Below are 12688 nucleotides of genomic sequence, written 5' to 3'. Positions count from 1 at the left end.
GAAGTTTGCAAAGGATTCTGGGTAACAGAACCTGGTCCGGGCCACACAAGTCACCCCATCTTGGATTCCTCTAGGTCTCTAGTTTTCAGAAATGCACAGGTTTGGTAGGTTTCCCTAGGTGGCGGCTGAGCTACAGGCCAAAATATACAGGTAGGCACTTTGCAAAAAACACCTCTGTTTTCCTTCACCAATTTGGCTGTGTCCACGTTGCGCTTTGGGGCATTTCCTGTCGCGGGCGCTAGGCCTACCCACACAAGTGAGGTATCATTTTTATCGGGAGACGTGGGGGAACGCTGGGTGGAAGGAAATTCGTGGCTCCTGTCAGATTCCAGAACTTTCTGCCACAGAAATGTGAGAAACATGTGTATTTTTAGCCAAATTTTGAGGTTTGCAAAGGATTCTGGGTAACAGAACCTGGTCCGAGCCACACAAGTCACCCCATCTTGGATTCCCCTAGGTCTCTAGTTTTCAGAAATGCACAGGTTTGGTAGGTTTCCCTAGGTGGCGGCTGAGCTACAGGCCAAAATCTACAGGTAGGCACTTTGCAAAAAACACCTCTGTTTTCCTTCACCAATTTGGCTGTGTCCACGTTGCGCTTTGGGGCATTTCCTGTCGCGGGCGCTAGGCCTACCCACACAAGTGAGGTATCATTTTTATCGGGAGACGTGGGGGAACGCTGGGTGGAAGGAAATTCGTGGCTCCTCTCAGATTCCAGAACTTTCTGCCACAGAAATGTGAGGAACATGTGTTTTTTTAGCCAAATTTTGAGATTTGCAAAGGATTCTGGGTAACAGAACCTGGTCCGGGCCACACAAGTCACCCCATCTTGGATTCCCCTAGGTCTCTAGTTTTCAGAAATGCACAGGTTTGGTAGGTTTCCCTAGGTGGCGGCTGAGCTACAGGCCAAAATCTACAGGTAGGCACTTTGCAAAAAACACCTCTGTTTTCCTTCACCAATTTGGCTGTGTCCACGTTGCGCTTTGGGGCATTTCCTGTCGCGGGCGCTAGGCCTACCCACACAAGTGAGGTATCATTTTTATCGGGAGACGTGGGGGAACGCTGGGTGGAAGGAAATTCGTGGCTCCTCTCAGATTCCAGAACTTTCTGCCACAGAAATGTGAGGAACATGTGTATTTTTAGCCAAATTTTGAGGTTTGCAAAGGATTCTGGGTAACAGAACCTGGTCCGAGCCACACAAGTCACCCCATCTTGGATTCCCCTAGGTCTCTAGTTTTCAGAAATGCACAGGTTTGGTAGGTTTCCCTAGGTGGCGGCTGAGCTACAGGCCAAAATCTACAGGTAGGCACTTTGCTAAAAACACCTCTGTTTTCCTTCACCAATTTGGCTGTGTCCACGTTGCGCTTTGGGGCATTTCCTGTCGCGGGCGCTAGGCCTACCCACACAAGTGAGGTATCATTTTTATCGGGAGACGTGGGGGAACGCTGGGTGGAAGGAAATTCGTGGCTCCTCTCAGATTCCAGAACTTTCTGCCACAGAAATGTGAGAAACATGTGTTTTTTTAGCCAAATTTTGAGGTTTGCAAAGGATTCTGGGTAACAGAACCTGGTCCGAGCCACACAAGTCACCCCATCTTGGATTCCCCTAGGTCTCTAGTTTTCAGAAATGCACAGGTTTGGTAGGTTTCCCTAGGTGGCGGCTGAGCTACAGGCCAAAATCTACAGGTAGGCACTTTGCAAAAAACACCTCTGTTTTCCTTCACCAATTTGGCTGTGTCCACGTTGCGCTTTGGGGCCTTTCCTGTCGCGGGCGCTAGGCCTACCCACACAAGTGAGGTATCATTTTTATCGGGAGACGTGGGGGAACGCTGGGTGGAAGGAAATTTGTGGCTCCTCTCAGATTCCAGAACTTTCTGCCACAGAAATGTGAGGAACATGTGTTTTTTTAGCCAAATTTTGAGGTTTGCAAAGGATTCTGGGTAACAGAACCTGGTCCGAGCCACACAAGTCACCCCATCTTGGATTCCCCTAGGTCTCTAGTTTTCAGAAATGCACAGGTTTGGTAGGTTTCCCTATGTGGCGGCTGAGCTACAGGACAAAATCTACAGGTAGGCACTTTGCAAAAAACACCTCTGTTTTCCTTCACCAATTTGGCTGTGTCCACGTTGCGCTTTGGGGCCTTTCCTGTCGCGGGCGCTAGGCCTACCCACACAAGTGAGGTATCATTTTTATCGGGAGACGTGGGGGAACGCTGGGTGGAAGGAAATTCGTGGCTCCTCTCAGATTCCAGAACTTTCTGCCACAGAAATGTGAGGAACATGTGTTTTTTTAGCCACATTTTGAGGTTTGCAAAGGATTCTGGGTAACAGAACCTGGTCCGAGCCACACAAGTCACCCCATCTTGGATTCCCCTAGGTCTCTAGTTTTCAGAAATGCACAGGTTTGGTAGGTTTCCCTAGGTGGCGGCTGAGCTACAGGCCAAAATATACAGGTAGGCACTTTGCAAAAAACACCTCTGTTTTCTGTGATGTGTCCACGTTGTGTTTTGGGGCATATCCTGTCGCGGGCGCTAGGCCTACCCACACAGGTGAGGTATCATTTTTATCGGGAGACTTGGGGGAACATAGAATAGCAAAACAAGTGTTATTGCCCCTTGTCTTTCTCTACATTTTTTCCTTCCAAATGTAAGACAGTGTGTAAAAAAGACGTCTATTTGAGAAATGCCCTGTAATTCACATGCTAGTATGGGCACCCCGGAATTCAGAGATGTGCAAATAACCACTGCTTCTCAACACCTTATCTTGTGCCCATTTTGGAAATACAAAGGTTTTCTTGATAGCTATTTCTTACTCTTTATATTTCAGCAAATGAATTGCTGTATACCCGGCATAGATTGAAAACCCACTGCAGGGTGCAGGTCATTTATTGGCTCTGGGTACCTAGAGTTCTTGATGAACCTATAAGCCCTGTATATCCCCGCAACCAGAAGAGTCCAGCAGACGTAACGGTATATTGCTTTCGAAATTCTGACATTGCTGGAAAAAGTTACAGAGTAAAACGTAGAGAAAAATTTATGTTTTTTTCACCTCAATTTCAATATTTTTCTTTTTCAGTTGTTATTTTCTGTAGGAAACCCTTGTAGGATCTACACAAATGACCCCTTGCTGAATTCAGATTTTTGTCTACTTTTCAAAAATGTTGCGGTTTCTGGGATCCAGCATTGGTTTCATGCCCATTTCTGTCACTGACTGGAAGGAGGCTGAAAGCACAAAAAAACCTAAAAATGGGGTATGTCCCCGTAAAATGCCAAAATTGTGTTGAAAAATTGGGTTTTCTGATTCAAGTCTTCCTGTTCCTGAAACCTGGGAAGCTGGTGATTTTATCACCGCAAACCCTTTGTTGATGCCCTTTTCAGGGAAAAAACCACAAGCCTTCTTCTGCAGCCCATTTTTCCAATTTTTTTGAAAACAACGAAATTTTCACTGTTTTTTGGCTAATTTCTTGGCCTCCTTCTGGGGAATCCACAAAGTCTGGGTACCTCTAGAATCCCTAGGATGTTGGAAAAAAAGGACGCAAATTTGGCGTGGGTAGCTTATGTGAACAAAAAGTTATGAGGGCCTAAGCGCGAACTGCTCCAAATAGCTAAAAAAAGGCTCGGCACAGGAGGGGGAAAAGGCCTGGCAGCGAAGGGGTTAAGAAAGCCCAATGCTAACTGCACAATCAGTCACGTTATGCCTTCAGCATTGCTACTTTTCTGTCTTTCTGCCATACCAAAGTACCTCTTCATAAATGCCTTGGATATGCAATACGTATACAACAATATGACATGGCACAATTATTTTGAACAGAACTGTGGGTAGATTCAATGCAGGGAGTGTGTGCGTGCAGAAAGCAGAAACTATGCATGGGTAGAAGCTCTATGATTTTCTCCAGGAATAATGCAAATTGTCCATCAGAAAAAGTATAGTACTAGAGAAGAATCATAAAGGATTGACACAATTGCTGCCTTTGCTGTTGCCCCAGTTGTGTAATCTGTCAAGGACTGGTCTCTTGCAGATTGAGGCACCTAGTTGCAATTGTGTGGTAAAAATCACCCTTACAACCATTTTTGCTATAAACTTGAGATCTTTCTGAGATACTATCTCACAGACTTCTTATGAATGAGGAACTCTGAAATTGTCACATTCCAATTTGTACGTCCTTAAAACTCTGCTGGTTATTCAAATGGGCAGATTGTTTTTTAAATTCCTTTCTGTCTCGAGTTGTAGTTATATTGATACAGAGGCATAATTGTTGAATTATATATATTGGTTTGATTGAAATATGTTCGTAGAGGTGGTGATAGGCTTTCTGTGTCTGTCTGAGAGCAAGGACCAGTTAACGTCTTTTTCCAAGAGCAGTTTCTTGTGAAAGGTATCAGGCAAAGGAGTATGTATTGTGATGTGGTTCTCTGACTGCTTCTGTCCACTTGCCAAAAGTTCCAAGGCCCTATGATAGCACAAAAACTGTAAGATTGAAGTGGTGGGTGCCGGAGGTTTAAAATGGTCAGTTTAATTAAAGACAGAAAAGTTAAACGAATGACTTCAGAAATACTGTATGTGACCATGAACTGAGATGAAAGGATGATTTTGGAACTCTGTCTTGCAGATTACCCTCAATGCCGCAATGGATAGGGCACTACTCTCACAGACCAGGGTGTGTAAGTTTAAGTCTATCTGAGGTGCACACCCTGAACTGATACATTTTTGCTGAAACCTAATCATATTGTTTACTCTGCCTTGTAGCAGCTTGCCAGGGTGATAGTATATTGCAACAGAACCATTCCACTTCTTCACTGAAAAGAGTCATGCTGGTTACCCAAATGTGCAGCGTGTCATTTTATACAGCTTTCTTTATTGAAATTAAACTTGGACTCACTTGAAATATTCTCTTTCAAAATGAATGTTTTGAGCTGCTGTGAATTTTATTTCTAGAGGTGGTGACAGGCTTTCAGGTACGTGCTTAGGTCAAGGCCCTGTTCATGTCACTTGTATAAGCTAATTCAGGGAGCAAATTAGCAAGTCAAGAAATGGGAAGTCTGAACTACTGTCAAAGCAGTTTCATTCTCTATTCAATTAATCCAAAAATACCATTGCAGCATAAAACAGAGTATTCAATAAAAAAAGAAGGAGGATTAACGGCAAAAAAGGACATCATAAGATATGAAACTTTGGAAATTATCTAGATATTGTTTGAAAAAACTCCTTTGATGGAAAGAAGATGAAGAACTGTATGGGATCCTGTCCTGCGCACCTGTAATTGATATGTTCCACATCCATTCATACTACCTAACCCTAAACACCCAAACATATTGCAGTCAGTGACCATGTGGCCTAATGGATAAGGTGTCTGAGTTCGAATCAGAAGATTGAGGGTTCGAGTCCCTTCGTGGTTGAGTCTTTTTCTCACAGCACACAACTTATCTTTACATAAAAACTGGAGGCACACTCTTACAATACTCCTTTCACTCTCACTCATTAAGAAAGCCCAATACAAACTGCACAATCAGTCACGTTATGCCTTCAGCATTGCTACTTTTCTGTCTTTCTGCCATACCAAAGTACCTCTTCATAAATGCCACGGATATGCAATACGTATGCAACAATATGACATGGCACAATCATTCTTAACAGAACTGTGGGTAGATGCAGTGCAGGGAGTGTGTGCGTGCAGAAAGCAGAAACTATGCATGCGTAGAAACTCTATGATTTTCTCCAGGAATAATGCAAATTGTCCCACAGAAAAAATATAGTACTGGAGAAGAATCATAAAGGATTGACACAATTGCTGCCTTTGCTGTTGCCCCAATTGTGTAATCTGTCAAGGACTGGTCTCTTGCAGATTGAGGCATCTAGTTGCAATTGTGTGGTATAAATCACCCTTACAACCATTTTTGCTATAAACTTGAGATCTTTCTCAGATTCTATCCCAGAGACTTCTTATGAATGAGGAACTCTGAAATTGTCACATTGAAATTTGTACGTCCTTAAAGCTCTGCTGGTTATTCAAATGGGCAGATTGTTTTTTAAATTCCTTTTTGTCTCGAGTTGTAGTTATATTGATACAGAGGCATAATTGTTGAATGATATATATTGGTTTGATTGAAATATGTTCGTAGAGGTGGTGATAGGCTTTCTGTGTCTGTCTGAGAGCAAGGACCGGTTAACGTCTTTTTCCAAGAGCAATTTGTTGTGAAAGGTATCAGGCAAAGGAGAATGTATTGTGATGTGGTTCTCTGACTGCTTCTGTCCACTTGCCAAAAGTTCCAAGGCCCTATGATAGCACAAAAACTGTAAGATTGAAGTTGTGGGTGCCGGAGGTTTAAAATGGTCAGTTTAATTAAAGACAGAAAAGTGAAACGAATGACTGCAGAAATACTGTATGTGGCCATGAACTGAGATGAAAGGATGATTTTGGAACTCTGTCTTGCAGATTACCCTCAATGCGGCAATGGACAGGGCACTACTCTCACAGACCAGGGGGTGTAAGTTTAAGTCTATCTGAGGTGCACACCCTGAACTAATACATTTTTGCTGAAACCTAATCATATTGTTTACTCTTCCTCGTAGCAGCTTGCCAGGGTGATAGTATATTGCAACAGAACCATTCCACTTCTTCACTGAAAAGAGTCATGCTGGTTACCCAAATGTGCAGCGTGTCATTTTATACAGCTTTCTTTATTGAAATTAAACTTGGACTCACTTGAAATATTCTCTTTCAAAATTAATGTTTTGAGCTGGTGTGAATTTTATTTCTAGAGGTGGTGACAGGCTTTCAGGTACGTGCTTAGGTCAAGGCCCTGTTCATGTCACTTGTATAAGCTAATTCAGGGAGCAAATTAGCAAGTCAAGAAATGGGAAGTCTGAACTACTGTCAAAGCAGTTTCATTCTCTTTTCAAATAATCCAAAAATACCATTGCAGCATAAAACAGAGTATTCAATAAAAGAAGAAAGGAGGATTAACGGCAAAAAAGCACATCATAAGATATGAAACTTTGGAAATTATCTAGATATTGTTTGAAAAAACTCCTTTGATGGAAAGAAGATGAAGAACGGTATGGGATCCTGTCCTGCGCACCTGTAATTGATATGTTCCACATCCATTCATACCACCTAACCCTAAACACCCAAACATATTGCAGTCAGTGACCATGTGGCCTAATGGCTAAGGCGTTTGACTTCAGATCAGAAGATTGAGGGTTCCAGTCCCTTCGTGGTTGAGTCTTTTTCTCACAGCACCCAACTTATCTTTACATACAAACTGGAGGCACACTCTTACAATACTCCTTTCACTCTCACTCATTAAGAAAGCCCAATGCAAACTGCACAATCAGTCACGTTATGCCTTCAGCATTGCTACTTTTCTGTCTTTCTGCCATACCAAAGTACCTCTTCATAAATGCCACGGATATGCAATACGTATACAACAATATGACATGGCACAATCATTCTGAACAGAACTGTGGGTAGATTCAGTGCAGGGAGTGTGTGCGTGCAGAAAGCAGAAACTATGCATGGGTAGAAGCTCTATGATGTTCTCCAGGAATAATGCAAATTGTCCCTCAGAAAAAATATAGTACTAGAGAAGAATCATAAAGGGTTGACACAATTGCTGCCTTTGCTGTTGCCCCAGTTGTGTAATCTGTCAAGGACTGGTCTCTTGCAGATTGAGGCACCTAGTTGCAATTGTGTGGTAAAAATCACCCTTACAACCATTTTTGCTATAAACTTGAGATCTTTCTGAGATACAATCTCACAGACTTCTTATGAATGAGGAACTCTGAAATTGTCACATTCCAATTTGTACGTCCTTAAAACTATGCTGGTTATTCAAATGGGCAGATTGTTTTTTTAATTCATTTCTGTCTCGAGTTGTAGTTATATTGATACAGAGGCATAATTGCTGAATGATATATATTGGTTTGATTGAAATATGTTCGTAGAGGTGGTGATAGGCTTTCTGTGTCTGTCTGAGAGCAAGGACCGGTTAACGTCTTTTTCCAAGAGCAGTTTGTTGTGAAAGGTATCAGGCAAAGGAGTATGTATTGTGATGTGGTTCTCTGACTGCTTCTGTCCACTTGCCAAAAGTTCCAAGGCCCTATGATAGCAGAAAAACGGTAAGATTGAAGTGGTGGGTGCCGGAGGTTTAAAATGGTCAGTTTAATTAAAGACAGAAAAGTGAAACGAATGACTGCAGAAATACTGTATGTGGCCATGAACTGAGATGAAAGGATGATTTTGGAACTCTGTCTTGCAGATTACCCTCAATGCCGCAATGGATAGGGCACTACTCTCACAGACCAGGGGGTGTAAGTTTAAGTCTATCTGAGGTGCACACCCTGAACTAATACATTTTTGCTGAAACCTAATCATATAGTTTACTCTTCCTCGTAGCAGCTTGCCAGGGTGATAGTATATTGCAATAGAACCATTCCACTTCTTCACTCAAAAGTGTCATGCTGGTTACCCAAATGTGCAGCGTGTCATTTTACACAGCTTTCTTAATTGAAATTAAACTTGGACTCACTTGAAATATTCTCTTTCAGAATGAATGTTTTGAGCTGCTGTGAATTTTATTTCTAGAGGTGGTGACAGGCTTTCAGGTACGTGCTTAGGTCAAGGCCCTGTTCATGTCACTTGTATAAGCTAATTCAGGGAGCAAATTAGCAAGTCAAGAAATGGGAAGTCTGAACTACTGTCAAAGCAGTTTCATTCTCTATTCAAATAATCCAAAAATACCATTGCAGCATAAAACAGAGTATTCAATAAAAGAAGAAGGAGGATTAACGGCAAAAAAGGACATCATAAGATATGAAACTTTGGAAATTATCTAGATATTGTTTGAAAAAACTCCTTTGATGGAAAGAAGATGAAGAACTGTATGGGATCCTGTCCTGCGCACCTGTAATTGATATGTTCCACATCCATTCATACTACCTAACCCTAAACACCCAAACATATTGTAGTCAGTGACCATGTGGCCTAATGGATAAGGTGTCTGAGTTCGAATCAGAAGATTGAGGGTTCGAGTCCCTTCATGGTTTGGTCTTTTTCTCACAGCACCCAACTTATCTTTACATACATACTGGAAATACACTCTTAAAATACTCCTTTCACTCTCACTCATTAAGAAAGCCCAATGCAAACTGCACAATCAGTCACGTTATGCCTTCAACATTGCTACTTTTCTGTCTTTCTGCCATACCAAAGTACCTCTTCATAAATGCCACGGATATGCAATACGTATACAACAATATGACATGGCACAATCATTCTGAACAGAACTGTGGGTAGATTCAGTGCAGGGAGTGTGTGCGTGCAGAAAGCAGAAACTATGCATGGGTAGAAGCTCTATGATTTTCTCCAGGAATAATGCAAATTGTCCATCAGAAAAAGTATAGTACTAGAGAAGAATCATAAAGGATTGACACAATTGCTGCCTTTGCTGTTGCCCCAGTTGTGTAATCTGTCAAGGACTGGTCTCTTGCAGATTGAGGCACCTAGTTGCAATTGTGTGGTAAAAATCACCCTTACAACCATTTTTGCTATAAACTTGAGATCTTTCTGAGATACTATCTCACAGACTTCTTATGAATGAGGAACTCTGAAATTGTCACATTCCAATTTGTACGTCCTTAAAACTCTGCTGGTTATTCAAATGGGCAGATTGTTTTTTAAATTCCTTTCTGTCTCGAGTTGTAGTTATATTGATACAGAGGCATAATTGTTGAATTATATATATTGGTTTGATTGAAATATGTTCGTAGAGGTGGTGATAGGCTTTCTGTGTCTGTCTGAGAGCAAGGACCGGTTAACGTCTTTTTCCAAGAGCAGTTTCTTGTGAAAGGTATCAGGCAAAGGAGTATGTATTGTGATGTGGTTCTCTGACTGCTTCTGTCCACTTGCCAAAAGTTCCAAGGCCCTATGATAGCACAAAAACTGTAAGATTGAAGTGGTGGGTGCCGGAGGTTTAAAATGGTCAGTTTAATTAAAGACAGAAAAGTTAAACAAATGACTTCAGAAATACTGTATGTGACCATGAACTGAGATGAAAGGATGATTTTGGAACTCTGTCTTGCAGATTACCCTCAATGCCGCAATGGATAGGGCACTACTCTCACAGACCAGGGTGTGTAAGTTTAAGTCTATCTGAGGTGCACACCCTGAACTGATACATTTTTGCTGAAACCTAATCATATTGTTTACTCTGCCTCGTAGCAGCTTGCCAGGGTGATAGTATATTGCAACAGAACCATTCCACTTCTTCACTGAAAAGAGTCATGCTGGTTACCCAAATGTGCAGCGTGTCATTTTATACAGCTTTCTTTATTGAAATTAAACTTGGACTCACTTGAAATATTCTCTTTCAAAATGAATGTTTTGAGCTGCTGTGAATTTTATTTCTAGAGGTGGTGACAGGCTTTCAGGTACGTGCTTAGGTCAAGGCCCTGTTCATGTCACTTGTATAAGCTAATTCAGGGAGCAAATTAGCAAGTCAAGAAATGGGAAGTCTGAACTACTGTCAAAGCAGTTTCATTCTCTATTCAAATAATCCAAAAATACCATTGCAGCATAAAACAGAGTATTCAATAAAAGAAGAAGGAGGATTAACGGCAAAAAAGGACATCATAAGATATGAAACTTTGGAAATTATCTAGATATTGTTTGAAAAAACTCCTTTGATGGAAAGAAGATGAAGAACTGTATGGGATCCTGTCCTGCGCACCTGTAATTGATATGTTCCACATCCATTCATACTACCTAACCCTAAACACCCAAACATATTGCAGTCAGTGACCATGTGGCCTAATGGATAAGGTGTCTGAGTTCGAATCAGAAGATTGAGGGTTCGAGTCCCTTCATGGTTTGGTCTTTTTCTCACAGCACCCAACTTATCTTTACATACATACTGGAAATACACTCTTAAAATACTCCTTTCACTCTCACTCATTAAGAAAGCCCAATGCAAACTGCACAATCAGTCACGTTATGCCTTCAGCATTGCTACTTTTCTGTCTTTCTGCCATACCAAAGTACCTCTCCATAAATGCCACGGATATGCAATACGTATGCAACAATATGACACGGCACAATCATTCTTAACAGAACTGTGGGTAGATGCAGTGCAGGGAGTGTGTGCGTGCAGAAAGCAGAAACTATGCATGCGTAGAAACTCTATGATTTTCTCCAGGAATAATGCAAATTGTCCCTCAGAAAAAATATAGTACTGGAGAAGAATCATAAAGGATTGACACAATTGCTGCCTTTGCTGTTGCCCCAATTGTGTAATCTGTCAAGGACTGGTCTCTTGCAGATTGAGGCACCTAGTTGCAATTGTGTGGTATAAATCACCCTTACAACTATTTTTGCTATAAACTTGAGATCTTTCTGAGATACTATCTCACAGACTTCTTATGAATGAGGAACTCTGAAATTGTCACATTCTAATTTGTACGTCCTTAAAACTATGCTGGTTATTCAAGTGGGCAGATTGTTTTTTAAATTCCTTTCTGTCTCGAGTTGTAGTTATATTGATACAGAGGCATAATTGTTGAATTATATATATTGGTTTGATTGAAATATGTTCGTAGAGGTGGTGATAGGCTTTCTGTGTCTGTCTGAGAGCAAGGACCGGTTAACGTCTTTTTCCAAGAGAAGTTTGTTGTGAAAGGTATCAGGCAAAGGAGTATGTATTGTGATGTGGTTCTCTGACTGCTTCTGTCCACTTGCCAAAAGTTCCAAGGCCCTATGATAGCACAAAAATGGTAAGATTGAAGTAGTGGGTGCCGGAGGTTTAAAATGGTCAGTTTAATTAAAGACAGAAAAGTGAAACGAATGACTGCAGAAATACTGTATGTGGCCATGAACTGAGATAAAAGGATGATTTTGGAACTCTGTCTTGCAGATTACCCTCAATGCCGCAATGGATAGGGCACTACTCTCACAGACCAGGGGGTGTAAGTTTAAGTCTATCTGAGGTGCACACCCTGAACTAATACATTTTTGCTGAAACCTAATCATATAGTTTACTCTTCCTCGTAGCAGCTTGCCAGGGTGATAGTATATTGCAACGGAACCATTCCACTTCTTCACTGAAAAGAGTCATGCTGGTTACCCAAATGTGCAGCGTGTCATTTTAAACAGCTTTCTTTATTGAAATTAAACTTGGACTCACTTGAAATATTCTCTTTCAAAATGAATGTTTTGAGCTGCTGTGAATTTTATTTCTAGAGGTGGTGACAGGCTTTCAGGTACGTGCTTAGGTCAAGGCCCTGTTCATGTCACTTGTATAAGCTAATTAAGGGAGCAAATTAGCAAGTCAAGAAATGGGAAGTCTGAACTACTGTCAAAGCAGTTTCATTCTCTTTTCAAATAATCCAAAAATACCATTGCAGCATAAAACAGAGTATTCAATAAAAGAAGAAAGGAGGATTAACGGCAAAAAAGCACATCATAAGATATGAAACTTTGGAAATTATCTAGATATTGTTTGAAAAAACTCCTTTGATGGAAAGAAGATGAAGAACGGTATGGGATCCTGTCCTGCGCACCTGTAATTGATATGTTCCACATCCAATCATACACCTAACCCTAAACACCCAAACATATTGCAGTCAGTGACCATGTGGCCTAATGGATAAGGCGTCTGACTTCGGATCAGAAGATTGAGGGTTCGAGTCCCTTCGTGGTAG

At 41.3% G+C, this 12688-nt stretch overlaps 1 non-coding gene across 1 annotated transcript; it reads left to right on the top strand.

Moving 5' to 3' along the window:
• Positions 1 to 12615: 12615 nt before the first annotated feature.
• On the top strand, positions 12616 to 12688 carry TRNAR-UCG (transfer RNA arginine (anticodon UCG)). The gene has a single exon. It is a non-coding gene; the product is annotated as a tRNA-Arg (tRNA).

The sequence above is a fragment of the Pleurodeles waltl genome, chromosome 4_1 (assembly GCF_031143425.1).
Source record: "Pleurodeles waltl isolate 20211129_DDA chromosome 4_1, aPleWal1.hap1.20221129, whole genome shotgun sequence".
Lineage (NCBI taxonomy): Eukaryota > Metazoa > Chordata > Amphibia > Caudata > Salamandridae > Pleurodeles > Pleurodeles waltl.
The sequence above is the reverse complement of the archived record's forward strand: the minus strand, read 5'-3'. Positions and strand labels throughout refer to the sequence as shown.